Source organism: Rattus norvegicus, chromosome X, assembly GCF_036323735.1.
Source record: "Rattus norvegicus strain BN/NHsdMcwi chromosome X, GRCr8, whole genome shotgun sequence".
Lineage (NCBI taxonomy): Eukaryota > Metazoa > Chordata > Mammalia > Rodentia > Muridae > Rattus > Rattus norvegicus.
In genome coordinates, this window is record NC_086039.1 from 110,461,332 (window position 1) to 110,476,966 (window position 15,635).

General features: G+C 40.4%; 1 non-coding gene across 1 annotated transcript; it reads left to right on the forward strand.

Annotated features, from left to right (window-relative positions):
- The first annotated feature begins 3,289 nt into the window (after positions 1-3,289).
- Trnav-aac38 (transfer RNA valine (anticodon AAC) 38) lies at positions 3,290-3,364 on the forward strand. Its single transcript has one exon. It is a non-coding gene; the product is annotated as a tRNA-Val (tRNA).
- Positions 3,365-15,635: the final 12,271 nt, after the last annotated feature.

The following is a 15,635-nucleotide window of genomic DNA, read 5'->3' on the forward strand; positions in this document are numbered from 1 at the left end:
GTACCCATAAAGTACAGGATAACCATGCTACAGTCCAGACTCAAAGAAGATAGACAACAAGAAGGACCCAAGAGAGGATACTTGAATCTTACTCAGAAGGAGAAATACAACAGACATTGGATATAGATGCAGGGAGGGAATGTAGATGGGTGGGAGAGGAGGTGGAGAGAGGATTAGGGGTGGGGACAAGGTGTGGGAAGAGAGGTCTGGGAGAAAGAACAAAAATTGTTGAGGAAAAACTCCTGGGAAGGGAGAGGTAACCTTAGCTAAGGCTTTAGAGAGTGAGTGTTATGGATCCTGAAGTGGCCACCTGAAGTGGCTAGGTGGGACTTCCGGTGGAAAGAGGAGGACAACAACCCACTCATAAAACCTTCAACCCCAAATTTGTCCTGCCTACCAGTAGTACAGGAATAAAGATGGAGCAGAGATTGAGGGCACAGCCAACCAATGATTGCCCAGATTTGAGATCCACCCCAAGGGGGAGAGTCAATCCCTGACGCTATTAATGATACTCTGCTATGCTTGCAGATAGAAGCCTAGGATAACTGTTTCCTGGGAGGCTTCATCCAGCAGTTGATGCAAAGATACGCAGCCAAATGAGAGGTGGAGCCTCGGGTGTCTCATGGAATAGTTGGGGAAAGGATTAAGGGAGCCAGGGCAGTCAAGGACACTACAAGATGACCTACAGAATCAACTGACCTGGGCCCATGGAGGCGCACAGACACTGAATCATCAACCAAAGAACGTGCACAGGATGGGCTTATGCCCTGTGCACATATGTAGCAGATACGCATCTTGTTCTTCATGTGGGTCCTCTAACAAATCGAGGGGGCCGTCTCTGACTCTGTTTTCTGCCTTTGGACCCAATTCTCATAGCTCAGCTGCTTTATTTGGCCTCAGTGGGAAAAATATACTTAGTTCTGCTGCAAGTTGATGTGCCAAGGTGGGTTAGTACCCATAGGGGACCTACTGTTGTCTGAAGGAAGGGATGTGGGGGCGAGACATGTGAAGGTGGGAATGGGAAGAGGGAGGGGGCTGTGATCAAACTGTGAAGTGAATGTAAAAATGGAAGAACACTTAACTCTGCAAGATTTTGCACATGTTAAGAAGATTGATCATGGTAAGCATTTCAGTGTGTGTGTGTGTGTGTGTGTGTGTATGTTCAAAATTGTCATTCTGTAAACCTTAACTGTATACATTGTCACTTGCTAAATATATAGATAAGAATGGAAAATTAGTAAGGCACAATATGTATTCACAGTATTTATAGTTTTATTGATTTTATATATAGAAAGTCTTTTTATTGGGGAATTGAGTCCATTGATGTTGAGAGATATTAAGGAATAGTGATTGTTGCTTCCTGTTATATTCATGTTTGGATGTAAGATTATGTTTGTACTTGTCTTCTCTTTGTTTTGTTGCAAAACGATTAGTTTCTTGCTTTGTCTAGAGTGTAGCTTGCCTCCTTGTGTTGGGATTTACCATTTATTATCCTTTGTAAGTCTGGATTTGTAGAAAGATATTGTGTAAATTTGGTTTTGTCCTGGAATATCTTGGTTTCTCCATCTATGTTAATTGAGAGCTTTGCTGGATACAGTAATCTGGGCTGGCATTTCTGTTCTCTTAGGGTCTGTATGACATCTGTCCAGGATCTTCTGGCTTTCATAGTCTCTGGTGAGACGTCTGGTGTAATTCTGATAAGTCTGCCTCTATACTTGACCTTTCTCCCTTACTGCTTTTAATATTCTTTCTTTGTTTTGTGTATTTGGTGTTTTGACTATTATGTAACGGGAGGAGTTTCTGCAAAGCTTCTGTAAGGCAAAGGACACTATGGTTAGGACAAAACCACAACCAACAGATTGGGAAAAGATCTTTACCAATCCTACAACCAATAGAGGCCTTATATCCAAAATATACAAAAAACTCAAGAAGTTAGACTACAGGGGAGACAAATAACCCTATCAAAAATGGGGTTCAGAGCTAAATAAGGAATTCACAGCTGAGGAATGCTGAATAGCCGAGAAACACCTAAAGAAATGTTCAACATTCCATAAGGGAAATGCAAATCAAAACAACCCTGAGATTCCACCAAACACCAATCAGAATGACTAATATTAAAAACTCAGGTGACAGCAGATGCTGGCAAGGATGTGGAGAAAGAGAAACACTCCTCCATTGTTGGTGGGATTGCAGACTGGTACAACCATTCTGGAAATCAGTCTGGAGGTTCCTCAGAAAATTGGACATTGAACTACCTGAGGACCCAGCTATACTTCCCTTGGGCATATACCCAAAAGATGCCCCAACATATAACAAAGACACATGCTCCACTATATTCATAGCAGCCTTATTTTTAATAGCCAGAAGCTGGAAAGAACCCAGATACCCTTCAACAGAGGAATGGATACAGAAAATGTGGTACATCTACACAGTGGAATACTACTCAGCTATCAAAAACAATGACTTTATGAAATTCATAGGCAAATGGATGGAACTGGAAAATATCATCCTGAGTGAGGTAACCCAATCACAGAAAAACACACATGGTATACACTCATTGATAAGTGGATATTAGTCCAAATGCTCGAATTACCCTAGATGCACAGAACACATGAAACTCAAGAAGGATGACCAAAAGGAGAATGCTTCACCCTTTCTTTAAAAGGGGAACAAGAATACCCTAGGGAGGGAGTAGGGAGGCAAAGTATAGAACAGAGGCAGAAGGAACACCCATTCAGAGCCTGCCCCACATGTGGCCCATACATATACAGCCAGCAAACTAGATAAGATGGATGAAGCAAAGAAGTGCAGGCCGACAGGAACCGGATATAGATCTCTCCTGAGAGACACAGCCAGAATACGGCAAATACATAGGTGAATGCCAGCAGCAAACCACTGAACTGAGAACGGGACCCCCATTGAAGGAATTAGAGAAAGGACTGAAAGAGCTTGAAGGGGCTTGAGACCCCATATGAACAATGCCAACCAATCAGAGCTTCCAGGGACTAAGCCACTACCCAAAGACTATACATGGACTGACCCTGGGCTCCAACTGCATAGGTAGCAATGAATAGCCTAGTAAGAGCACCAGTGGAAGGGGAAGCCCTTGGTCCTGCCAAGACTGAACCCCCAGTGATCGTGATTGTTAGGGGGAGGGCGGTAATGGGGGAGGAGGATGGGGAGGGGAACAACCATCGAGAAGGGGAGAGAGAAGGGTTAGGGGGATGTTGGCCCGGAAACAGGGAAAGGGAATAACAATCAAAATGTAAATAAGAAATACCCAAGTTGGGTTGGGGATTTAGCTCAGTGGTAGAGCGCTTGCCTAACAAGCGCAAGGCCCTGGGTTCGGTCCCCAGCTCCGACAAAAAAAAAAAAAAAAAAAAAGAAATACCCAAGTTAATAAAGGTGGAGAAAAAAAGAAAATCTTAATAGTTTGTTCTTACATATTTCTCTTTATGAAATACTGGAAAAATAAAATGCTATTTTTTGACCAAGGTATAACCTGACACTCAAATTGTGCCTTTTCTATTAATATTGACAGACTGTTAAGAATTCTTGTTTACTTTTTACACTTTTGCTGTTGTAATTTATCATGTGCTTTGCGAGAATATGTTGTGAGTAGGAATTCCAGAAGAACATTACTTTTGATATTAGAAGAAAAGAAAGTTCTATTTTGAAAGCACCAAATACAATACTGAAGATAAAAGTTAAAACAACAACAAAATATCAAATAGAAAATAAGAAAGAAGAACAATCTTTTACCTTGAGTCAAAGGGCAGGAAAAGTATAATTTGTTGTTACATAAGTATCTGCTTATATTGTTACATGGCTAGGTTATCTATAATGAACCAAAGCTTATGTCTTATAGTTGTTGAGACTAGGACATCCAAGATCAAGGTCCTAGAAGAGGCAATACGCAATGAGGGCTGTTTTTAACATAGCACCTTTGTGATTGCATCCTTTCTAGAGATTGAAAATTGCATCTTGGCATTGTAGAAGGGACAAAGGAGGCAGAATTGCACCACCACATGTACTACTGCCATTTTATAAGGAAATGATCGACTTGTGAAGGTAGAATCCTTATGGACTAATCACTGAAGACCTAGGCTCTTATCAGTGTTGAACTGGGCATTACATTTTAACATGGATTTTGGAAATAACACACACATTCAATTCAAAGCAGAAAGGTGGTCATTTTGCTCTATTCATCCAATGAGCTAAAAAAAACCATCTGTAGCAGGATGCAGCTGGCTTTATGAAGTCTACCAAATGTTTAAAGTTTATTATTGTTAATTATGTGCATTTGGGTGTGATATATGGACATGAGTATGGATATCTAGTGTCCAGAGTTGTAGGAATTCCAAAAGCTACATTTACATGGTAGTTGTGAGTTGTCTGACAGTAGTGGTAGGAACCAAACATAGGTTCCTGCAAGATCAATACGTGCTCCTAATCACAGAATCATCTCTCTACTTTCAATCAATTTAATCACCATTAAAGTGACACTGGATATAATGTTTAATAAACTATATTGGCACCTAGTAGCCCAGACAGGTTCACACATAAAATAACCACCATAACACGTGATATATAATATAAAATTTTTGATACATGGCCTCACTATATAGCCCTGGCTGACTTAAAGCTCATTGTGTAACTTGTTATCAGGCTAGCCTTGAACTCAGAAAGTTTTGCCTGATTGTGCCTCCTAAAATGTAGTTAGGAACCTATACCAACAAATGTGGGTATAATTTTTATTATAAGAATAGAAGGGATAGATATACAAACACAGAAGGAAAATCTAAGAGCAGCCTACATCTAATGACATAGACATGAAAATTGATACCTGGCTGGAAATTTATGTCACCTTTTCCTTGCTTCATTGTTAATTGGTGGTATCAATTATGATTATTAAAATGAAAACTTATATTTTTATTGTTTATAGTTTATAACTCACTTGCTATAATAATTCCTGAGATTATGTACTTATGTTTGTTATGTTATGCAATGACTCAGAGACTGGAGTTCACATTTGTGTTGCTTTAAGCAAAGCAGAAGCAAACCGATGCCTCTTATGCAGAAGGGACACAAGCATTCAAGCCACAATAGAGAAGTAGTCTGTTATACATGGAGCCAGATTCCATAATCTCTCAATGACCTTAAGTCCTCCTGTTAATTTTTTTAGTACTTCCTAATGGAAACAAGATGGAGATCAAGGCCTTAGCTGTTTTTTCTTAATATTGTAACTCCTGCATGAAGGCTCACTAATGAGCTGGTATTGTCATACTAGAGCAGACTCATATATTAACTGAACTATAGATGCTAGTAATTGCTAAGTACGGCATTTACTCATTTGAGAAACATGACATAGTCCACATGGCCACTATGTATGCATTATTATATTACAGAGAAGACGGTTTTATTAGAGGGTAAATGGTGGCTAGAACTTAAGGGTTAGGAACTGTAGTACAAAAAGTGAAGCATGGTGTTCTAGTCCAAGAAAAACCTCCTACGAAGATTATTTCTCTGTGTCATTCTGTGCTGTTATGTTTTTCTTCTACTGACCAACTCATAGAGGTAAAGACTGCTTGTATATATCATTTAAGCCACTAGCATTTCTACAGATGCTGTTCCACCCCAAGTCATCTTTCAACCTTCAACCATGATATATGTCAAAAAAGAAAATACAAAGCCTAGTTTGTCTAACCCATGTAATGGAAGCAATTGGCCTCCTCAGACAAAAGTATGATATTTCCCATGGGACTTCTCTATGTGATACACAAGCCTTTTTGTTCTATGCATGTTTAATACCATAGTTCCTGTGGACTGCAAGGGTGGTCTTTAAGTCAGGAACCCTTCAGGCTACATATATTTCTGCCCATGCTTTTTATTTGTGTGTCCATTAAGAACAGATCTTAATATGGCCTAAGAATAACTCAGCATTTAACAGACATCAGCTTTGTGGAAGGTCTCCGGTGGGGCACAGAAACTGTTTCCTAAGATGAGCTTTCTGGAAATAAGTTGGAAGCTTGAAACAGCATGGGTCTCCCCTAAATGCCTTTGAGTTGTCACCCTGGCTATGCACTCTGTAGATCTTAAATTCCTAAATTGCTCACCTTTGAACTGGGCCATTTATGTCCATTCTATTTATTAAGTTAGACTCTTTTATTCTATAAGATCATGCTGGGAATTTTTCTGTTTAAAAACATACAGTTAGAAAAAGAAAGGAGACTCAGTGTGACACAGTGTACTCAGTGTGAGGGCATTGGCTAGGGAACATGTGTCAGACCCAAGAAGGCATGGAACCACATGTTCTGTTACATTTGCCATTTTAGAATTAACTTGGCTATTATGTGAGCATGAAGCAAGTTTACACATAAGGAATGGCATGGGACATCACTGAAGAAAATGGCAAGAGCTATGGATGCATGTGTTTGGCCACTCTCAATTTTAAGTATTACTGAAATTTTACACTGTGAACAGAGGAGAACTCCTAAGAAGAGAAGAGGGGAGGAAGTGAGGATCATGTGTTGTTAATTAGGAAAGACGGAATGAGAAGAATGCTAAGCTATAGCTTAAGCTCTCATTCTAGGTTGATGACAAGCCACATGTAAAGTTTAAGATGTGTAGTTTTGAACTCGTCCTTCTGTCCCTCTGAGCAGCTCCAGTACAGGGTAAAGAAGCAGATGTGGCAAAAGAACAGGATGTTTCAGGCTTTGAGTTTCAAAGAGCCAAATGGAAGTAGAGGTCTGGTCCTTTGGTCTTTCAGTCAATGAAGATTGAAGGGTTTGTGGCTCTCTGGGGCTGTATTTCTCACACTGAGCAGGAGCCCTGTTTTTTCAGATGTGACTACAAGAGGGATAAACAGAAGAACAGTCAATGATGTGAAGGGAGAATGTGGGATTCCTCGGGGACAATGGCAGAGATGGTACCACTTCCTGATCTGCCAAGGATCCTTGGATATTTCACGGAAACTGTGACTTGACGATCCTAAATGGGACAATTAGTAATTCTTCAAATAGGGAAAAGGTGCATTCCTTAGACGAAAGTCTTCTAGATAGATACCTAGGTCTTCTCTGGCTAGAAGGAAAATGGGGATGTTTTGCTGGCTATGCCTTTGCCTAGAAAGAACATAAGGAATTTTAATGATTTCCTGTGTAAAGTCTTTGAGGAGCCTTGGGTAGCCAGTATAAACAGCAGGCATTTCAATTGATTGGATTTATGTTCCTGAAATCAGGAAACAGGCAACATGGGCCTCTGTTTACCTCTGTTCCATAGGATTAGAAGTTGGAATGTTAGGGGGTGCTGCCTCAAATTTCATCCTATAATCAGTAGCCACTGGCCACACATTGGCTTTTATTTCATCTACCATATAAACATAAAAGCTGTGCATAAATAAACATGGATATGTGTATATTAATGTAAGTGCATAGTTTGGCATATGCAAGTATATGCATAAATGTACATAAAAACTGTCTCCATACTCAGAGAAACTACAGGCTAAAAGATTGTCTGGTTTCCATGGTTGGAATGAGTAACAAATGGATTTCCTTCAATTCTGGGACAGTATTCTTGTTAGATTCAAAGTTTGGATTATATTGTCCTAGTTAGGGTTACTATTGCTGGGGTGAAATACCAAGACCAAAGCAACTTAGAAAGGAAAAGACTTATTTAGCGTGTAGTCCCACAACACTGTTCATCATCAAAGGAAGCCAGGACAAGAATTCAAACAAGGAAAGAACCTGGAGACAGGAGCTGATAACAACAGCCATGAGGCAATGCTACTTGCTGGCTTTCTCAATGTGGCTTGCTCTTCCTGCTTTCTTATAGAACCCAGAGCCGCAAGCCCAGGGACGGCACCCCCACAATGACTGGGCCCTTCCACATCAATAACTAATTAGGAAAATATCCAATAGGCTTACCAACAGCCTGATTTTATGAAGGTAATTTCTGAGTTTGAGGCTCCTTCATTTCGGATAACTATAACTTGTGCCAAGTTGTCAGCACAGTGGTCTCAAATTCATTTCAGAAAGTTCATTCAGAAGAACCACAGAGCCAAGCCTGTGGAGTCTAGATCACTAGGATACTCCATTCTATAGTGTATTTTGCAGAGAACTCGACAGTCCTTGAATCTGGTTTAGGCTTTGCCAAATTAGTAGTATAGGTGAACACATAAGTGATTGAGACCTTCCTTACTATTTCTCCCCTATACACAGTGCCTAAACAATCACATTTCATGCTTATACAACCCTGGGAGGTGCAGATTACTATTATCTTCAATTGATGATAATGCTGTTCATTGGTTGAGAAGAACATACATTTCCTTTATAAATATTAAATATAATTACATCATTTCCTCCTTCCCCTTCTTCTATCCAACCCTTTCCATGCACTCTCTTTTGCTCTGTCTCAGATTCATGGCATCTATTACTTTTCTTGCTGGGTTATATGTTTCTAAATATATAAATCTAAACTGCTCAGTCCACAGAAAGTTGTTACTCATATGAATATGACTCCCGGGCCAACCACTTGGTATTGGAGAATCAGTTTAGGAGATCTTCCTGGGGGAAGACTTTCTCTTGTTCTCAACATTCCTTAGTTGCCTGCAGTTCTTTGTCTTGGGTTGAGATTTCCCCCTTTTATGCTAGCATATCTTCTGGTGTCCTCCTTTGAGTCAAAGTAAATCTAGTCAATGATAAGGTCAGTATTGGAATCTAAAGCTCTCTTCAAAGCCATACCCTGAAACAGGAATGAGAACTGCCTTTGTGTATACATTTTTTACTTATAGTGTCCAAAGGCTTTGTAAAATAGGAAAACTACCTTGAAAAATACCAAGTCCAATTTCTTTGCTGGATGTTTCAAATGGAAGAATAGCTATTCTACCCCACAAACATTTACAGAACATTATTGGTTATTGTTCTAGAGTTGAGGTATGCAAAGATAGGTAAAACCAAATCCCTTCCCTCAAGCAGATTTCCATGTAGACAATGTACCTTGAACTCTCTCCATCTGTGAAGCTGTCTTACAGAGCATGAAGCATTATACAAATGCCCACTTCCTATGATAACTGTTTTATTATATGTACAGTGAAAGAAAACTATCAGTCATAGGTACAGAACAAGTTAGGGTCAAACTTGCACATGGCTTTCAGCTGCTCCTTGCAAAACTTGGCAATCAGATGTTGCCAATTCCCATGGCAAATGAATGGAGAGGAAACAGGCAATTATTTGAAACGTGATGATAATGTAATGTGACTGCTGGTTTTGCACAGAGTACAACGTGCACACCCAAAGGACTGGTGTCCCCTTCAGACTAGCACCTTGGGAGACGAAATCGCAGTTCACTGATTGCAACGATGTCGCCATTGCTCAAAACATTTTTGGAACTTTTCTTCTTTAGTAATTGACTTCAGAGCCTATGTATGTCACATTCTCCTTAATATCCTCAGTAGTAATAAATCTTTGTCCTTTGAGGGTGGATTTGATTTTAGCAATTTTTAAGAGAAAGAAAGCTCTTCTCCGTTCTAGTCTCCATCCTATTTTATTCTACCCACCTCCCTCCTCCCGCTCTCCTATTCTATGTATGACTATAAAGCAATAAGATTGATTTACATATGTTGTTAATAATCCTGTGTTGAAAAGACACTACTGTCTAAAGTTCCAAGACTAGACAAGAGATAAGTAGGTCTATACATTGTTTCCTGTCAAGAACAGGATAAGAAATTCCACATAACAGAAGCGTTAGGATGTCAAAGGACCTTAAATAAAGGAAACAAAGAAAAACAAGAAACTATTGATTTTTTAATCTATAGGAGTCTTAACTTATCCCTCATAGAAGTCATAATTCAACACATCATTTTTATTGAAAAAAATTCATAGACGATGTTCTGATCATGCTTATCCCCCTCTTCCAACTCCTCCTGGTATCTACCAACCAAATTCCATGACCTTTATTCTCTCTTTAAAAAAAGAAACAAACAAAAAACAGTAAACACACATACACACACACACACACACACACACACCCTTACAAAAACATAAAACAAAATATACAAGAAAAGGACCAATAGCCAGAAACTTCATCCAAGCAAAGCAATCTGAGACAAGTCTACAAAAATACCATTGAGTTTGTTTTTTGTTGGTCATCTCCTGCTGAGCATGGGGCCTACCCTGAGGTGTAGATAATATAACCATGAAACTCCATTGGAGAAAAATTTTTCTTTGCATATGAGTGTCAATTGCAAATAGCTTCTTGGTTAGGGGTTGGAGCCCCTATCCACACTGCCTTCACAGTTCTGGAACCCCATTTAGCTTGAACCTGTACAGGCCCTGTGCATGCTACCACAGTCAATGTGAATTCATACATGTATCAGTCTTGTGTGTAGACTCTATGCCTCTTAAAATCTTTTAGCCTCCACTTCCACATAACTCCTTTATTCTTGAGGAAAGGACTTAATGGAGATATCCCTATCGAGTTAGAGATATGAACTCTGTTCTTTGTTCATTCTGGAAAGCAAACAAGAGGACCGTAGTAGAACTGGAGCAAAATGACGAAGGCACAGAAAAGCACATTGCTGGCAATTGCACTTTTATGGCTCTGAACTCTCAGCCTCTGTTGTCACCTTGTCCCTACTATGTATTTTCCAGTTAAGAAGAGTATGTCACCAGTGCTCTCACATTAGAGAATTAAAATATGATCGGTATTTTAGAAAGGGGGCATTGGAGAAACAATTACCCACCCCCATCCCCAATAAAAAGGATACCAGAGAACTTTGATGTATCAATGCATACCTTCAGGCAAAGTTAGTGTATTTCTAATCACCAAAAATAGGTGACACAGAACATTTCTGTGTAGTTATTCCCAGAATCAGCTATTTGCCTAAAATGCTGACATATTCTTTAAGAGCCAGGTTTCAGACTATAGTATTTCAGAGCAGACAAATGCTTTAGAAAAGAGGCCATCCTCTCTCTTTTAAAATCTGGTTTTCAAGTGGACGTGACAGGCAACCAGGGGAAGAAGCAGTCCTTTTCCAGAAAACACAAAGAGTGAATGAACCTGCCAGGCTAGCCCAGGCCCTGGATTTGCCATCTCACTGGTCTTTTTTCCCCAGGCTGACAGATGTAGAAATGCCCAGTGCAAGGGCTATCTGAAGTGGGCCACAGTTCCCACGCTCGTTTCCTTTTGCTCCTGATAGAAACTCTTGAATTTCTCTGGGGGAAAAAATGAGAATAAGAAAAATGGCAGAGTCTTGCGCCATTTCCAGAGACCCAGCAGCTTCTCTCTTGAGGATAAACAATCCCCTTGGAGACCCAGGAGCTTTGCTTTTGAGTTCAGGCAGCAAGCACTTCTTCCACAGAGACTTGAGTTTTATTTGTTGTTGAATGCTCAAGATAAACTATTGGAGAAAGTATTCCACCAACTATGTTTCCATGGGGCCCAGAGCACATGGTCTTGATTAGAATGAGCAAGAGCAAAGCAAAGATTTCCCCCTGTGAAGGTCTGAACGCAAGTTGAAACTTAGCCAATATTGTTCCGGCAGCCAAAGGCTGGCTTCCAGCTGCTGTCTGGTTAAAATCCAAAGATCAAGGAGATGACACCTGCAGGAGTAGGTAAGAGGTGCAGAAATCCGATCTGGGAAGGAGAAACCCAGAAGGACTACAGTTAAAGGGGTGGTTGTTAAAGTTTTCTCAGGCTTCCTCTCTGCCCCGATTCTAAACCCCAACATATCTAATCACAGCTGATTGTCAACCAAGCTCATTATGAAGTTCCGTGGTAAGATTCATTAGACATTTGGTCAGTTCCTACCACCTCTGTACAAAGTCTTTCCAGACAACTCGACCTCATCAGAATTCCTCCATAGTCTCTTGGTATGGAGGCAAGAATATGGTAGCTTCCAATTAAATGTATCTCTCCATTATAATATACAATGTTTTAGTCTCCAGTGCGCATGTGGCTTTTTCTTATAAATTTATCTTCTTTTTTGGTTTAGCAGTTTCATGCCTTTACATAATAAGTATTAGTCTTTTACAGCACCTACTCTGTCATGTTTCTGCATTGTTGGATGCATTTAATTAGAATTTCTTCCCTGTGAGTAGGTGGTCATTTACCAAAGCAAGGACATCTTCTCCATGACTGCTCTATATTGGATTTTTCTTTTGTAGTTACATCAAATGTTTGCCACATTAGAGCCTATCTCTTCCTTCGTACAATTTGTAATGGCTCACTCGGGAATTTGCAGGTGATCAACTGCAAAAAATAGTTTAGACAGGTCACAGAATCACAAATGAGGTTCTCTATGTTTTGCTGGATTTTCAAGTGTTTCTGATTATGACTATGTAGTTCATCCTGTATAGAGGTACAGAACCAGCCAGCCTGTGAAGAAGTCACTAGAAAGAAGGAAGGTTGAATGTGACTAGCTTAGTAGGTATAAGCAGGCTTGTTGGGCACAGGGTACAGAGAAATACATTATGGGAATAAATATCCATCTATAAGAGAGGACAGAGTTAAGAACACTCTAACTTCTTTAATCCGGGTACAAGCTAATTCCAGATTTGAGAACTGTAACTCTAACTTGGGTTTATCTGGAAGGCCAAACTTTAACGTTATAGCTATTTATGTGTCAATGGTGGTGTAGAACAGTAAAAGACTTTAGACGAACCAAAAGCCTTATAGAAGTGTGTGTGTGTGTGTGTGTGTGTGTGTGTGTGTGTGTGTGTGTACAGTCTCTTATTTTATAGACTATGTCCCAGTTTAAATGCTACTACATAAATTAATACCTCTATCACTCCTCTGACATAGTAATAACATGTCTCAATCCACACAGTTCCTGCTACCAATTAGATGGCATATGAATAATAGGCTGACTGCCACACATGCTAAGCGGAAATACACAATCTATCAATCAATATGGAATAATGTTTTCCTTGAATAAAAAGAGCCTGAGCTACAGGACGATGAACGGGAGTAACTCCTCCGTGTTTTAGGCAAGAGCTGATTTCTGGTTCCTCCTTTTTTTGTTTTTCTTTTGTTTGGGGGTTTGCTGTGAATCTCTGAATTACCAAAGAAATTTAGAAGTGTTGTCTTTGGAGACGTTTTAAGGGATTGTTCAGAAACAATTAGAACAAAGATGATCCTGACTATCTTCTAGGCAAGTGTCACATGCCTCGGTGGCATTCCCTTTGCAAGCTCATCAAGGCTGCCTTATGCTGTCCCCTTAGGCCAGGGCCCTGAGCCGTTTAAACTCCATTCTGATTCTCTATAAAGCATTATTAGAAGGATGATCATGTGTGGAAGCCTAACTCTCTTTTCCTCCTTTGTATATCCCATGGTACCTCCCGAGGACTGCCCAGTAAAGACCTACATCTCCTTTAAACAGCAACCAGCTTGTATCAGCACATTCAAAGAGAAAACAGACAAAAAGGAGTACTTACAAACAATAAGCAATGTGCTTCTCAAGAAACTGTCCCAATGTGAGAGCTTTGGACTCTGTCTGGGGTAGTTAAAGCTGTTTAACAAAGTTCCCCTGAAGTCCTAGCATTTTGCCATTTTTAAGTCCTCCCCTTTAGTGACCCAGAAGAAAAATAACATCAAGCCAAGGACAGAAGCCTGGGCCCTCTTTGCTTCTTCTCTGTCATTTATACTGTTGTGTCTTGGATTGCCACATACTCATTTGAGTAGTAATGAGTTTGTTAAGGACATTTTTCACACTAGTATATAAGGTACTCTGTGCTCCACCATGTGTCTCATCTGCCTTTTTTTCCTCTCCTTTTCCTTCTCCAGTTAGTGCTTTCTGTTCTCTTAAAGAGTCTTCCTTTGTAAATCAGCTTGCCTGGCTTAGAACTCAAGATCTTCCATTTCTGCCTCCCGATAATAGAATTATACATATACCCAGCATATCCAGGCAATTATTTTTTCTCCTTTGGAAAGAAACAAGAAACACAAAAGACTCAGAGTGTCTTCCCAAACAAACATAGTTCTACAAACAAATGGATTTATAGAACCATCTTATTGTTGACAGCAAAAAGCCATGATTATTAGGTTTAGTGTTTTCCAAATAAAATAGATTTTAAAAGTCAGTATTAAGCCAAGCATAGTAGTATATGTCCGGAATCCCAGCACTTGGGAGGCTGGGGCTTGAGAAATGTGAGTTTGAGACTAGTATGGGCTACATCAGCAGACAAAAGATAAATAAATAAATTAATAAATATTGATGAAATAACCTTTCGTTTCTAATAATCAAGGGGGAGAATGTTCTGGCACTGCCCCCTGAAATCATCCGAGCCTGTTTATTTCCTCTCTAACCACTGAACATTTAAGAGACACCACTGTCTGTATTCTTAACTAAAATCCCAATGGATTACCAGAGTGCCCAAAAATCACTGTCAGAGGGAGGCCACCGCTGGCTATGTGTCAGACTCAGCAAGATAGCAGGTTTGTCTAGTAGATAGCACAATGGGATTTAGGAAATCCAGTGATAGGTCTTTGTTTCGAGACACTAAGTTGCAAGGGGCGGTGGGGGGGGGAGGACCTAAGCACTTCCCTAAATCCATGGGTAGTGATTACTTCTGCTGTGCTCTTATGGAACTGTCTTCAAGTCCTTTTGAGTTAAGTTTAGACAACAGCATGAGGCATACAGGGCAGGGAGTGCCCCTGGTTCTTAAGGTAGTGGCATCATCTTCCAGCCCTGAATTCGTCTGGCAATCGAATTCTGGTTGTCTAGCCATATGCAAATATGACTACAACGCAACTTATTTCCATGACCCAAGAACACTCAGAGGCAAAGTTTGATCCTTCTTTCCTTTTTTCTCATCCTCTTTCTCTGACTTCCTTTCTTGTCCCTCCCTTTCTTCCCTACCACTTTGCACTTCTTTCATCCTTCTTTTCTCTAGTTCTTTTCGACACCCCTCTTTGGATCAGAGAGAAACTTAAGGCGGTTCCTGGAAATCTGTGCTGTATTCAGCATGGTTGGGTGGAGACACGTATGCTAACTTGGCTGCAAAGGCTCCACCATGGCACAGAGCTTACTGGCCTTGTGACCTGGCCAGGCCTGACTCATCAGGTCAGGGAAACCCTGTGGCTCTTCCACTCTGCCCTCCATTGCTCTGGCTCAGTTCACAGCAGAGCTCAGTGGCTCACACTGTCTACTTTGGCAAGACCAACAAGCCAGAATGAGCTTTTCTTCAATCCACTGTACAATCCCCTGGGAGACTGGACTGCCCAACCTAGCTGAGAATTAATTTTCTCTTAAGACTTCATCACGAAGTCGTAAAATGCTCGATGACTTCCTTCAAGATTGGAAGGAGTACAGCTGCTGTCAGGCCTACAATCCTCGCCACAGGATGCTTCCAAACGGGGAATAGTTCCTAATTAATGAAAAGCTGTTAGCTCAGCAAGTTAAGGAAGAAGCAAAGCTGGGCAGAGGCAGTTCGCCAGGATGGATAAAGGCATTCCCATTTCAACTGGATTACAGCATGGGCGGAAGTTCCCTTGAACTTCTCCTTATAGATTTAAGGCAAACTTTAGGGGAGAGTCGAGTTTGCTGGTAAGCAATGCCCACAATTTAGAGGAAGGAAGGAATGGATACTCCAGGGTTGATCTGCAGCCAATTGGGAGGAAACAAGTCATATCTTGTGAAG